We start from the raw sequence: 14,642 nt of genomic DNA on the forward strand, positions 1-14,642 counted from the left end.
TTGAAAGTGGCATGTGATGCACACATGCCCATAAGGCATGTATGTGCGCCATATGCACACACATGTACATTTCAGGGGTGCAGCAGGGTGCCTTTGAGACACCCCTACACCCTTGAAATAATTCACAAATTGCGATTAGCAAATTGCGAATTCGCAATTTGAGAATTATTTCGCAATCATTCCTATGGGCCTCCTGGCCCATAGGAATGCATTGGAAATTATTCCTTAATTGCGAATTCGCAACATGCGAATTCGTAAATAAGGAAGATTAAGGAATCGCTAAAAAATAGCGATTTTCTTCATACATACCATTTTGCGATTCCTAAATAGCGATTTCTTAAAAATCGCTATTTAGGAATCGCAAAAGAGTTTGTTGATACATATGGCCCTATGAGTTAGAACTGGTAGAAACATATCTTTAATGAGATAAAGACAATTATAAACATATTAAAAAGGCCCACAGGTTCAAAGAAGACTACAAATTATTGTTGAGGACCAAATTGGGGATTGTACCTGCTCCTACTTTTACTCTTTAGAATCCCAAAGACATTTAATGGTAGCCATGACACAGAAAATTCAATATTAATACCTGAGCCAATGCCTCCAGTACTCTGACGCATGTTGATAGCACTAAAGTCTATCTGCCACATTTGTAATGTGGGCCAAGAGTCCCTTAAGCATTTTCTATGTATCTGTCCAATACTGATTGCCATAAGAAAATGTTTTTAAAGTTTCTGTTGACACAGCATACCTTTTAACTCTCCAAAGCTGTTCCATCCAGCATTGTACTCATATTGTGAAATTCTATGTAAGGACCGAAGGTGAGGGCACACTCTTTTTTCTTAATTTTCTTCACTTTATTCTACCAGCAGCACAGTAGAGCATTGCAAATAAAGCAAACTAACTTTCCCAGCAACACTTGAGAAAGGGAAAGCAAACTTTCAACCAATTAGAGATCAGTCCATTCCTCTTATAGGTTGTTTTACAGTATGTCTCCTCCTATACTTCCTCTTTCTTCGCTGCTACAGCACCCTTCTAAGATAAGTACTGCCAGCTCTGTTAAGGTAGGCCTGGTATTATCGTTTTTGAAGTCTGCCATTATAACTTGTATATTGGTCCCCAATTTCTAGCCTCACTGCGTGACTGAGTCAGCACTCCTTACAAAGCTCTAGCGCATTATTTATCTCGCCTGGCCGCGCTATCCGGAGCAGCATTAGGACCGCATGAGTGTACACTTCCTCTGCATTATGAGAACTTTTGATGAAACCCATTCCCTTGTTCTCCGCGGTCGGCGCAAGCTCTGATGTACTTCCTGACAAAGGCCTTTCCCCGCTTGCAGCCTCGAGTCTTACACCCCGAATGGAGTCTGTAATAGAATAAAAAATAAGTAAATAATAGTAGACGGCACACTAACCCAGGCGTGAATTCCCCTAGGAAACTGAGGGTGTCTAGTGTACTAGGGAACTTGCAACACTGATTGACCATCCCAGGCTCACCTGTACCACTGGCTCTCTAATAAATAACACCCACATACCTTAGTATGACTGAATGCTTGGTGTAGACTAGATAGACAAATAAATATGAAAACAAAGAAAGAGTGTTTGTCCAAAATATCCAAGCAATTCAACTTGCCCAAGATACCAAATAGTATAAACTCACAAATCAAGCAATAATCCTTCACACACAAGTGTTGGAAGGTGGATTATTGGTAGGGGTAAGTCTGCACCTATCACTAGCACTAAGGCCAGTCACGGTCTCAATACATTAGCTTCTGCTCAACCCTTGGTAGCTGGCTGCAAGCAGGCAGGCTTAACTTAGGAGAGAGGTGTGTGAAGCATTTGAAAACACCAATTGATTAAATAAGTAAGAAACCACACGCAATAAAAATCCACAACCAATTTATAAAAATAGGAAATATTTTTATGATTAGAATGATGCCAAAACAACAAAAATGTAAGGTAGGGAACCGGAGATGTAAATTTTTAAAGATTAAACACTTTCTAGTGTTTAAAAACATATAGCTCCAACTTGGGCCATCGGACCGCGCTTGACCGACACAAAGTCAAAGTTTGGGGCCGACCATGATGGAGTCCTGGTCGAATACACTAAGAGGGAGGCCGAAGTCAAAAGTTTACATTTGATTATAGAAACTTTCCTGGAGCATGTTCTCTCATTGTCGAGCAAGGCTCTTCTTCAGGCCTGGATTCGAGTCAATGTTGGTGGCTTGGCTCAGTACAAGGCCTCAGTGAAATCCTGGAAGTCTTGAGCTCCAGAGCATTCAGCGGAATGAACCTGAAATCGAGGCCAGGTTGCGGTTCCACGTCGGCAGACTGACTCTTGTCGAAGGGTCGGTCATCTTATGGAACTTTTTCCAAACGTTGCCCCAAACTTCTGGAACTTCTTTCTGATGTTTTTACTGAGGGTTCAAAGTGTCCAAATCACAAATCCAAGGGTCTAGAAGCTCTGAGATGGTCCTTGGAAGTTTGGGACTGCAATTTCCACAACGCACCTGGCCAAATCCTTAAAAGTCCCATGAACGCACTCCAGGCAGGGGACGTCTTGGGGGAGATGGTCAAGGAGAGCTCTGTTAACCTGTTGCTTTCAGGGAATCCACTCCTTAATCCTTTTTGAAGCAAGACAAAGTCCTAGGGCTGTAGTTCCAAGCATGCAGCAGGTGCGGTCCTTCAGAGTGCAATCCTTTGGGGTGCAGACCAGGGTTTCAGCAGGGCAGTCCAACATCTCCTTGTAGTTTCAGGCAGCAGATCAGCATTGCTATACAGCTCTCACGTATTTATCCAATGCTCTAGGTTGAGACGTAGGTGGGGTGGGCACCCGTGACCAAGGGGGTACAGGGTGCCACCCAAAAGCATGACAGCTTCCTCCAAACTATGACATATTCTTGTCAAACAAAGCAGTGTACTTTAAAATTCAAGATGGAGAATTTCTCTCCTTGTGAGTAAGAGCTCACACCTTACTGGTGTGGCTCAGTTCCCTTAACACTCCTTTTTCAGACCTCCTGCTAATTCCATTTCAGGGGCTCCCATCTGGCTGGGGGTACAGGAAGAGGGAGCAGGCCTGACAAGCAATTGTTACTCTCCTGTTCTCTTTGAAACCCAATTTGTTTACCCATCCTCCTTCCTGGCTTGGTCTCTGCAGCTGCAGAACTCCCAGATAAAACCTGCCTCTATGCAGGCCACTTATCCCCTTATCAAAGCAGTTTGGCTAAGCCTTTAAAGGGTTGGCCAATCAGTAGAGGCTGTTAAAAGGCTGGATTTTGGCTCATAGAAAATACAATTCAATAATCACAGATTTCTTTATTTATGGTTTTATTACCTCATTTTTAAACTACTACTACAACAGGGTATTGGCATGGAAAGGACCTTACTGGTGGACTTTGTATCGGAAGTCGGGCAACATCCTGAATCATTGTCCACTCGCACAAAGCACTTTAGCCATGTAGCACTTTCGGCGTTGGTGGCTATTGAGAAACTATGACCCACTGGGGCACAGTAAGCTGTAGGTAGTAATGCGCGTTTAGGGGTTTAGCTGCAGGGAAGGCAGAAGAATATCATTTACGGGGATGATCAGGTTCACTCTGCGGTAATGAATTTAAGCATAATTATAGGTACAGTAATATAATGATTTTAAGTGATTGAATATTACGGATAAGATATTCTGCCTGATGTACTGATTTTTAACTCATATTTATGTGGTATGTAATGTAATGGTTTTAATCAATTAAACATCAATAAAATATCATATCATTAGTTTAAATAAGATTGCATAAAGAAACAATTAATCCACTGACAATCGACTGTAGAGGAACTATCGCTTCCCACTCTCCCTGGCCTTAAATTAATAGACCAAACAACTAGAAACATCAGAACCAAATCTACCATGCTATCACATCATCAATATAATCCTCCAGAAGAAAATAACTAATTGAGATTAGACTTTACAAGAAAAAATATAACGACTGTGAAAATAGATTGACTTTACACTAGCCAATGAACAGTGTTTAGTTAAACACTTGATCGAAATCTTCGGTTTTATCACCCAATTTGGCCTCGAAATATTTTTCATTACTAAGCCTGGAAGCTAATGAGAATTATGTAGGATAGGGTTTTCCTATTTGTTATTAAGTGTGGTATATTCATGTTTTTGCTCATGTCCATCACCTCTCTAATCTAGATCTGCTACACTAAAATACAATATAATAAATATAGCTTTATAGTCTGCTTCTGAGAATCATATATTGGTTGTTAAAGGCCCTCAACCCACATCATAGGCCAAAGCCGCAAGTGAGGGCTTATAACGAGGGATGGAGCCTTCAAAGCCCGTGGCAGAAGACCTATAAGGTGACTAGAATGTTCCACTCACTGAGGGTATAATATTCCAAATTAAAAAGGGAGACACATAAAGACAAACATTGGAACTTTGGAGCAGAAGTTTTATACCAGTGATTATAAGCCCTGAGTCACGTCATTGTTTTCAGTAGAGCTTCAACATTCTAATGTTAAGGATAATTGGCTGGGAAAAGAGTTCCAGATTGTGGGAGCAAAACCGGAGAGTGATTGCCTTTGAGTAAGTGATGTTTTGAAAATAGGAAATTCTAGCTGTAGGGAAACTTGTTGCGAGATTTTATAGATGGTACGTTAAGTTCTGTATAGTAGATTAGGTATTGCAGCTTTTTTGTCACCTTTCCGTTCAGGAGGAGCTTCAACTAATGCAAGTCAAGGGCCCAGGAGCTGGAAGGAACTTCTTCAGGATCAGGACTCACTCCGGGAGAGGCCAGCAGCAGGGCTCCGGCAGGTCCACTTGGAGGTCCAAGCAGGTTCAGCTGCAATAGTATCGAGGTCAACTAGGCAGTTGCAGGGAGGCCTCTGAAACTTGTTGTGACCCTGTAGCTCACACAGAAGTTCAGCCTGGGACCCTTGGAGTGACTCTGGGTAGCCTGGGATGAAGGCAGCAGGTCCTGTCTTCTTTTTCAGACAGCAAGGCAGTTCTTAAAGCAGCAGAACAGTACTTCTTCTGATACTTCAGCAGATCCGATACTTTATGCCAATATTTATACCTGGTTCCAGCTTTTGTGTGGGTGGACTCCCTGGCCTATCCCACATCTGAATATGGAACGTTCTTCCCTGTCCCCAGTCAAGGCTCCACACTATCAGTGTGAGACAAAAGGTAGGGCAGGCCTTGTGTCACATTCCTTTGTGTGCAGGAGGTAAAGCTCTTTGTAGTGTAAGTGTAAAACCCCTACCCAGACATCCAATCAGAATGGCCCATCCTGTCAACACCCAAGCTCCCATTGTGTTACTGTCTGGAAGAATACGCAAACCCCAACAATGAGCCAATCACAGCCATGTGACCCAGGACACTTGCAGAAGGAACAGATGGTTAGGTCAAGCAAACGCTTCCTTTTTTAAAAGTGATATTTTCAGAATTGCGACTTAAAATCTTACTTTACCATTTTCCAACATTATCACTTAATAAATACAATAAGGTAACTCAGCGTTAGTCAATGGGAGAGATAGACCTTACAACAGTAAAAAAAAAAAAAACTTAAGGAGATTTGTACTGCAAGAACATGTTAAAATTAAGTACACATGTCGAGCGTTTTTAATACAATGCACCCTGCCCTATGAGCCTTTAGGGCCTACTCTTGGGGTGACTTATAAGTATTAAAAAGGAAAGTTTAGGCTGGGCAAAAGTTTTACTTTGCCAAGTCAAAAGGGTCCCAAGGTGAAAAAAATTGATGAATCTCTACAAGTAGACTACACTTTGAGCAACATTCATTCCAGTGCTGTGGAGACACTGATGTGTGGCTTACAGAAGTTTGGCATTACAGAGTGTGAAGAGCATTTCATGTCTGGCTGCCTGCTGTTCAATTGATTGTATTTCATGCAGAATAAGTGAAGAAGGCACAAAAAAATGTAATTACAGAGCTTAAGCATCATCATATAAAGCAGCAATATCTAGCCACTTGCCATTGTTTGCGAGGAATGGGGTATTTTTTCTTCATACCATGAAGGTGACTATTTGCTGTATTAGATGTAGTCATCATCTTAATCAATACTTTACTTGATTTTAAAAACAAAATCATATAAGTACAGCAGAAAATTGAAAAATATCACAATTATACAACAAAGCATACAAGAAATGTAAATATTGGCATAAAATTGTATAAAAACATCAAGAGCTTGATCATTAATAACTACCCCTGTTGAGCTGATCTGTAAACCCCCATGAGAAACATTGACACACTATAACAGATTCATGAGAACCTAAAAGTTGTTGATATAGAAAAGCAGGCCTAGCCTGATAAAAGTCCAATGATAAAAAAAAGAGGTTTTAAAAACTTGTGCCTAAGAGATTTATAAAAAGGACATATCAATACAATGTGCAAGATGTCACATTTAGAGAAAAGATCACAAATACATGTAGGTGGATCAGATTACTCTCGGGATAGAGCAGGTGCTAAAACAAACCCAATCTGAAAAACATCAAGCGACAACGCTGATGGGTAGGCACCTCAAAAAGAAGATTTGGCTCTTTCTTAGGTACTGTTTTGACCAAAACAAATTTTTGGTTAAGAGGCTTGGATAATGCTAAATATTTCCTTTCCACTGTTATTCCGCTGATTCTTTTAACCATGCAACATCTTTTTTAGTAATGCTTAGGGGATTATAATATAACTCTAAAATTCTCTCGAATGTATATCAACCAGGCAAAGATACACATGCTGTCCAATTTCATACAATCTAAAATGAGTACCCTGTTCAGATGTACAGCAACCTTTAGCCAACAGCACACCATAACAAGAGAGGTTGCAACTGGATGTAATTTACAATAACGCATACCTAGCTCTTCATCTATCATTTCACTTGGGGTGTATTGTTCCAGCCCTAAAAGACTCCTAAGGTATGTAGTCTCTGCTAACCTTAGAGGATCTAGCAGCGCATATCCCCAAATCTCACACCCAAAGGAGATGGGGATACATTTGGCTTCATAAACCTCCAGCATGATTTTTAATGGTTTATGACCCGTTGTCATAAGCCAATAAAAGCTTGTGCCGTTATTTACTCTCTCTTGAGATTACAGTTTTTTTATTAGGGGTTGCCAGCTCAATCTTGAGTCTATTAAAATACCTAAATATGTAAAGTTATTAACCTTGCTTTCCGCTCATCCTTGAGCGGAATGCGTAGCACTTTTTGTGCTTTTAGGCCACAGGACCATCACATGCGATTTGTTAAAATTAGTATGCAAATCCATGCTACTCATAAAATCATCAAAAGAATCCAAAATCAACTGCAGGCTTCTAGCAGTGCAAGCAAATAAAACAGAATCATCAGCATACAAAAGATCCAGGAGCAATCTGCCTCTGGCTCTTGGCTGGTCTATGCCCGGGACAAGGAGTGCATTCTGTAGCCGATTAACGTACAGGATAAAAAGAAAGGGGGACCCCCTTCTAAGAGCAAAGTGCTTAGTGCAGTCCCCGTTGCTACCATAGCAGACCAAAGCCATCAGCCCACAATGGAGATCCCTGAGAAAGCTTACCCGTGTCACATACACCCGCATGGCCCCCAGCTCTGCCCAGACCTTCTCTCTGTTAACCATATCGAACGGAGAGCTGAGGTCCATGAACGCTAAATGGAGTGATCCCTTTTTTGACCGATCATATTTGTTGGTTAAAAGATTAAGTTTCTGCTCCACAGTGCCCCTCCCCAGGCGAAACCTATATAGAATGTCAGTCAGTATGTGCAATTCCTCAGCCCACTGGTGAAGCGTTTCAGTATACCCTACCTATGATCTCAACTATAAAAAAAACAAGCATTTACAATGCAATGGTCTCGGCATTATTAAAGGTAGAGCTATTGGTATTGCTCATGACATTTTTTTTGTTTAAATCATAAATAAATGGCATTGTCATTTACATTGCCAATAGCTTAATCGTTAAATAAATGGCATTGTCATTTACAATGCCAATAGCATAATCGCTCGCAAATGCATGACCTACTTCATTTACAACCACACAGAGCCACACACACAAAGCCACCCACACAGCCCAAAAACGGGATCAGAGACAGGGGAGCACAGAGGCACAAAAACTGGAACATGGACAGGGGAGCACAGAGGCACAAAAACCGGAACACAGACAGGGGAGCACAGAGGCACAAAAACGGAAACATAGACAGGGGAGCACAGAGGCACAAAAACGGGAACACAGACAGGGGAGCACAGAGGCAAAAAAACGGGAACACGGACAGGGGAGCACAGAGGCACAAAAACGGGAACACGGACAGAGGAGCACAGAGGCACAAAAACGGGAACATGGACAGGGGAGCACAGAGGCAAAAAAAAGGTAATACGGATAGGGGAGCACAGAGGCACAAAAACGGGAACACGGACAGGGGAGCACAGAGGCACAAAAACGGGAACACGGACAGGGGAGCACAGAGGCACAAAAATGGGAACACAGACAGGGGAGCACAGAGGCACAAAAACGGGAACACGGACAGGGGAGCACAGAGGCACAAAAACGGGAAAACGGACAGAGGAGCACAGAGGCACAACAACGGGAACATGGACAGGGGAGCACAGAGGCACAAAAACGGGAACACGGACAGGGGAGCACAGAGGCACAAAAACGGGGACACGGACAGGGGAGCACAGAGGCACAAAAACGGGAACACAGACAGGGGAGCACAGAGGCACAAAAACCGGAACACAGACAGGGGAGCACCCCGTGAGTAGGATTTATTGGTGTGGGTTTTCCAAAATACCAGTGCCAGAAAATCAGAGTTTTGTTGAAATGTTCCCTTCAGAGAATAAATTACCCTATCACCGTCACAAAGCGCCCACCCCACACAACTCTACAAAGCTTCGAAGCAGAGCTCCGGATCAAATGCATCGGGTTTCAATTTCGCTTTCAACCCTCGGTGCTGAATAACATGACAGGATTCCATGAGAGGCACAGAGGTGCCACGTGACAGCATGACATCTATGTTCTGCACCTTACTTTGCGGCTCGCAGGCGAGGAGGCAGCGGTTCTCAATCCCAGTGCTGCCAGGTGCAGTGCTCACATGGGGTTTCGGTTACGCTGGCTCTCGGCGCTGCTCTGCAAACACGCCTTATCTGTACTGGTCCAATATAGGAGTATCCTTTGTATTCCTCTGCACTTAGTCCCTCTCTTATTAACATTTACGCGGACCTCCTGCTGCCCAGATCCAGTCCTTCCTATCACTCGTTCCAACTATGCAAATGACACGCAACTTGTTGAAAGGCTCGACTGATTTTAAATCCATGCCCTCTCGATGGAAAGATCGCATGTGGTCCCTGCCATCTATTCGGTCCCAATTATGATAAGGTTCTCCTTGGACCGGTCTCTGGTAGCTGTACATGTCTCCCGCGGCTGCAGCTGCCGGACGCCTCGCACATGAACAGTCTCAGAGTGCAGTGTCTCCTTTTGCTAGGGATCTCCTGCGGGGTTTTACTGTTTCTTCCTTCTAACTGCCTCAGGCAGTTGATCTCTATCCTAGACCTCTGTGATCCTCTTGCCCTAGGCCTCCCTCCCGGATTAGAAAAAATAGAGTAAGGAGGGTCAAACAAGGGAGGAATATTTAACGACCATAGCAACTCAAACTCCTGCAGTTACTAGAAAAAACAATGAGAGATGCTAGGTCAGTGATGTTGTCTGTCAGCTGTGTCGGACCAGAAAAAGTGAGTCCACCAAACCACTAATGAAATATTGCTGGGTTGAAGAAAATTCCCATCAGCACACCCTTATGGTGGAATATCGTCATGTGGGATAAATCTCATAAGTCCAGATCTCACCCTACGCACCTGGTGATTGTGCGGAGAAGGATTATGATAGTATTTATCACAGCCACAGCAATTTTCAAAATAGTGCAGATGGAGTGCAGTGCTAGTGAAAAACAAAGTGAGGGAGTGTGACAGTAAAATTGACAGAATCCATTTTCTTTGTGTATGAGTATTGATATTTCTGTTATTCACAGTTCCACAACTTTTGCAGTTGCTAGAACAATCTGGTCCTGAAGAATGCTTGGATACTTCATCCAATAGAGCTGAAACATGTTGACCCCACTGCACCGCGCCAACAGATAGTTATTATTTGAAACTATCAGGCGTTGTTTTAATTTTTGGCCCTTGGATAATATCTAATAAACATATTTTTTGTCCTTTGAGTCAATTTTACTGTCACACTCCCTCACTTTGTTTTTTACTAGCACTGCACTCCATCTGCACTATTTTGAAAATTGCTGTGGCTGTGATAAATACTATCATAATCCTTCTCCGCACAATCACCAGGTGCGTAGGGTGAGATCTGGACTTATGAGATTTATCCCACATGACGATATTCCACCATAAGGGTGTGCTGATGGGAATTTTCTTCAACCCAGCAATATTTCATTAGTGGTTTGGTGGACTCACTTTTTCTGGTCCGACACAGCTGACAGACAACATCACTGACCTAGCATCTCTCATTGTTTTTTCTACTCCCTCCCGGATTCCCTGCCCTCTCTGCTTCTCTTCAGTGCTGAAGCCACGCTCACAAACCTCTGCCAGGGTGCGAGAACACTGCATCTGACTGTACCACGCGCCCTCCAAGGCCACGCAACGGCCTATCTACGTAGAAATGAGCTTTTACAAACCAGCTCCTCAGCTTTAATGAATGAATGCCGGAGACGTCAAGACCAGATCAGTGCCTCGAGTGGACATGCCGCCGGTGTTCACAAACAGATAAAACAATGGAGAGGAATGCGGCCCCCGAGGCACATAGAATCCTGCCAGCAATCACAGGCACCCGAAATGGGAAGGGGGTGGCAGTGTAAACCACTTTACAGGACTTCTCATGGACATTCCTATAACGTCGAATTAGAAAAATACTAGACGTTTAGTAATCGGGAGGGGCGGCGAAAACGCGAAAACGGGATCACAGACAGGGGGCGCACCAACGAGGGTGGGGGGGTAAGGAGACCAACACAAAAACGGGATCACGGACAAGGGAGCACAGAGGCACAAAGGGGCACGAAAACGGCACAAACAAACTTACCTGGAGTGGCAGCGGGGCTGTTCTTGACTACAACACACAAAAAAAAAATGGCGGCCGCAAACCTCTGAAAATTTCGGATTCGGGGGCGTGTTTTGGCGGTCTGAGTGACGGATGACGTCACAGGTGGAAAGAACGCCAAAAACACGCCCCCGAATCCGAAAGAGACGGGGCTTGGTTGGAGTGATGCCCCTCTCCTCCAATGGCTGGCCTCCGTTTAGGAAGCCAGCCAATGGAGGAGAGGTGGAGGAGAGAGGCGGGTTCAAGCCCCGTACTCAAAGACATTAAATCTCCGACCGGAGACTGCGTAAGCGCAGCCTTTAGGTCCTCGACCTAATGAATGAAGGAGCATTTATATAGCGCAACGTTCACTCCAAGGAGTATCTTGGCGCTGTATGCGGAGAAAAGGGCACCTGATAGGAGAAGAGCTGGCACAGACTAAGATGTCAGAGCTTTAGATAAGAGACCAAACAGTGTTATCTGGGATCCCAAAGATCCCGGATTTTAAGGACTTCCTAAAATTGAGTTCTGTATGTGTGTGTCTAAGTTGTGTTGGCAAGGAGTTCCAGGCTTTGGTCCCTAGGACCGCCAATGTCTTTCCACCCCTAGTTTTATGTTTAAAGTTGCGTACTATCTATCTCGATGAGAGAAATGGGTCTATAATAGGCAGGGTCAGTCCCATTCCCTTTCCAGAACATGGGTATAATGACAGAATGACGCTATGACTCTAGGAGGGAACAACTGATAGCAGCAATAATATATTGTCAAGCACATTATCCTCCCTCTCAAAAGGGTGGTTGACCACTTTCCAGAACTGGGTGCTATCTTTGGAGGTGCTGAAGGTCCTCCCACAGCTCTGTGTTTAGTGGCTTCTTTCTGTTATTAACAGCTGCGTTATGCAATGCCCAGTATTCTCTTACCTCCCCACTATCCCTAGGATTGTGTTTTTGCTTTGCTAAAAGTGCCTTATATGCATTAGTGCAGTTATTATCAAACCAGCGACAAGGTGCCAACATCTTCCTCTCAGCTGGCCTTGAAAGGGAAGTATCAATACAAGACCCAATCTTATCATATACTAGTAGGCTACTATGACAGGAGGCCTTTGTATACAAGCAGGTCTGAATTTCTAACAGGCAGGATGTAACTAACTAAGGGCCAGATGTAGGTAATCCAGATTTACCGATTCTAAAATACCGAATTTTGCCGATTCGGTATTTTAGAATCGGTAAATGGGATGTAGGTATCCATTCGGTATTTTTTATTTCCCATTCATCCCTATGGGCCTTTTCAACCGGTGTTCTGCTGATTGTAACCCACCTTAGGTGAGCCAAGTATATTTTCCCATACAAATCAGATATTTATGTTAACATGACTATGGGGAAGCGTGTGGGACAATCGGTATTTAGGCCTGCTGCAACAAGTATTGATAGTATGCTGGAAAGAGCAGTCAGCATTGTCAGTAATGAAATCGAACTGACCGAGAGGCGTCTCTCTCTTGGCCTGGGGGTACCATCCCCAACCCATGATTCCGATAGCTTGTTTAGAAAACTGTGTGTTAAAGGCGGAAGTAATTCCCATACTTCAGGGGGACCACAACCCGATTAATTTGACCCTGAGTCTCACGCCCAGATCAACTTATCACAATGCGCAGGGTGCCAGTGATTTGACACCTGCTACTGACAACCTTAGACTAGTTTGGCGTGGTTTAGATAATAAAGTGGAATTCGAAAGGATGGTAAGATCTTACCCCGATTTGATTAACACCTGTCTGACGTTTAGAGAATGTAACCTGGAGGTAGTCGGTGCTTTCTCAGACATTCGTACCAGCATCAAATCCTTGTTGTCCAAACCCAATAAGAAAACTAACTTAGACCCAGGTTGGGTTAATGCCGACTGTTCCTCAGCTAATCGAGCCCCTTGAAGGGCGATTGTTAACAAACCTAGGAACAGTTTTCTGGTTAAATCACTTAGGCTGAGTTACAAAAGAGTTACCACAATCAGAAAGGAGGAGATTATAAAAGAGCATTGGGATAACCTTGTTCGGGCAAACACTTTAAAAAATGGCAAGGACTTTTGGCAGGCTGTCAAAGGTATCAAGTCTCTCGGAAACTCTATGTCGTCAATTAGTTGTAATATTTCCAGTGAGTCTTGGGAGGCTCATTTTAGTAAGCTCTATGCTGCCTCGGTTTCTCCCTCTGTTATTAAGGATAATACTCCAATTACCAGGATCCCGATTGATTTATCTGAGGTAGAGGAGGTCATTGAACAGAGCCTGGAATGTAAAGCCCCCGGGCCTGACGGTCTGGCCGTTGACCTTATCAAAAATCACCCCGATTTTTGGGCGCCACTACTGCTAAATGTTTTTAACAATTTAACCAATTCTCCTATACTCCATACTTGGTCCTCCAGTATTATAGTGCCGATTTTTAAGAAAGGGGACCGCTCTAACCCGAGTTGCTACAGGCCTCCCTCCCTGATCGATAATACCCAGAAAATCTTAGGGAGGGTATTGTATAACAAGATTAGGTCATGGGCCGATTAATGTCAGATTTTACATCAGTGTCAGTTGGGGTTCAGGAATAACATCGGCACCGTGGAACAATGCCTTAACCTCAACTTGATTATCATCAAATATAACATTGCTAAGAAAACACCTGTATATCTGGCATTCATGGACGTTACGTCGGCCTTTGACAATGTTAACAGATCTCGCCTGTCGACAACCCTTTTATATTATGGATTGGGGGAGTCAATCGTTTCTTTTTTAGCTTATCTGCACAAAGATCTACACACCCGGGTGTGTATTAGTAAGGATGGCAAGGTCTCCAAAGCCATTGATGTTGGTAGGGGGGTCAGGCAGGGCTGTGTCCTGGCCCCTCTCCTATTTATTTTATACATCAATGATTTAAATACGTCTTTGGCAACATTAACTCAGGATGTCCCACTTATTAACAGCAACAAATTCCCTGCATTGTTATATGCCGATGACGCGGTGCTGATGGGACGTACCCAAAAGCTCTCCGCATCTTGGTCCATGGCTTTGTAGAGTTCATACAAAACAGAGCAAAGTAGCCAGCCAGGTTTACTTTGTAGTTATTTGAGAAACACCCAGCCTATCTGTACTGCATGAACCACAAGTTTGTTTAGGAAAGATTTTTTATTTTTTGTTCAAATTTCATTGATTTATCAGTGTGTCTTCAAAGGCACATTTGTCAAAACAATCAAGTAAACATTCAGACAATCATGTGCGCAATATATACAAGTGTAAAACAAAATCACAATAAATACTGTAAGTTCAGAACACCAAAAACAGTACTATATACAAATCAATTGAGACATGAAAAACATTTAACAAAAAGAACCAGTCCTTCAAATTATATACCAATAGACAGGCGGACACAAAAACTCAATGAAACTGCCTGCCTGTCTAAATAGACCTGTGATTAAGTATTTTAAGGATTGTACAGCTAGGGAGGGTGACAATAAAATTAATTGTTCCCTTGCTGCACCCTTCTTCCTTGTCACAGGCTGGGGGTCAACGCGTTTCGAACCACTGATGAGTTGAGGGTTC

At 43.3% G+C, this 14,642-nt stretch overlaps 1 protein-coding gene across 2 annotated transcripts in view; it reads right to left on the reverse strand.

The window, feature by feature from the left end:
* The window catches only part of TEX55 (testis expressed 55), a 532,765-nt gene that overhangs the window by 438,231 nt on the left and 79,892 nt on the right, over window positions 1-14,642 (reverse strand). The window lies entirely within an intron of this gene.

This window comes from Lissotriton helveticus, chromosome 8 (assembly GCF_964261635.1).
Source record: "Lissotriton helveticus chromosome 8, aLisHel1.1, whole genome shotgun sequence".
Classification (NCBI taxonomy): domain Eukaryota; kingdom Metazoa; phylum Chordata; class Amphibia; order Caudata; family Salamandridae; genus Lissotriton; species Lissotriton helveticus.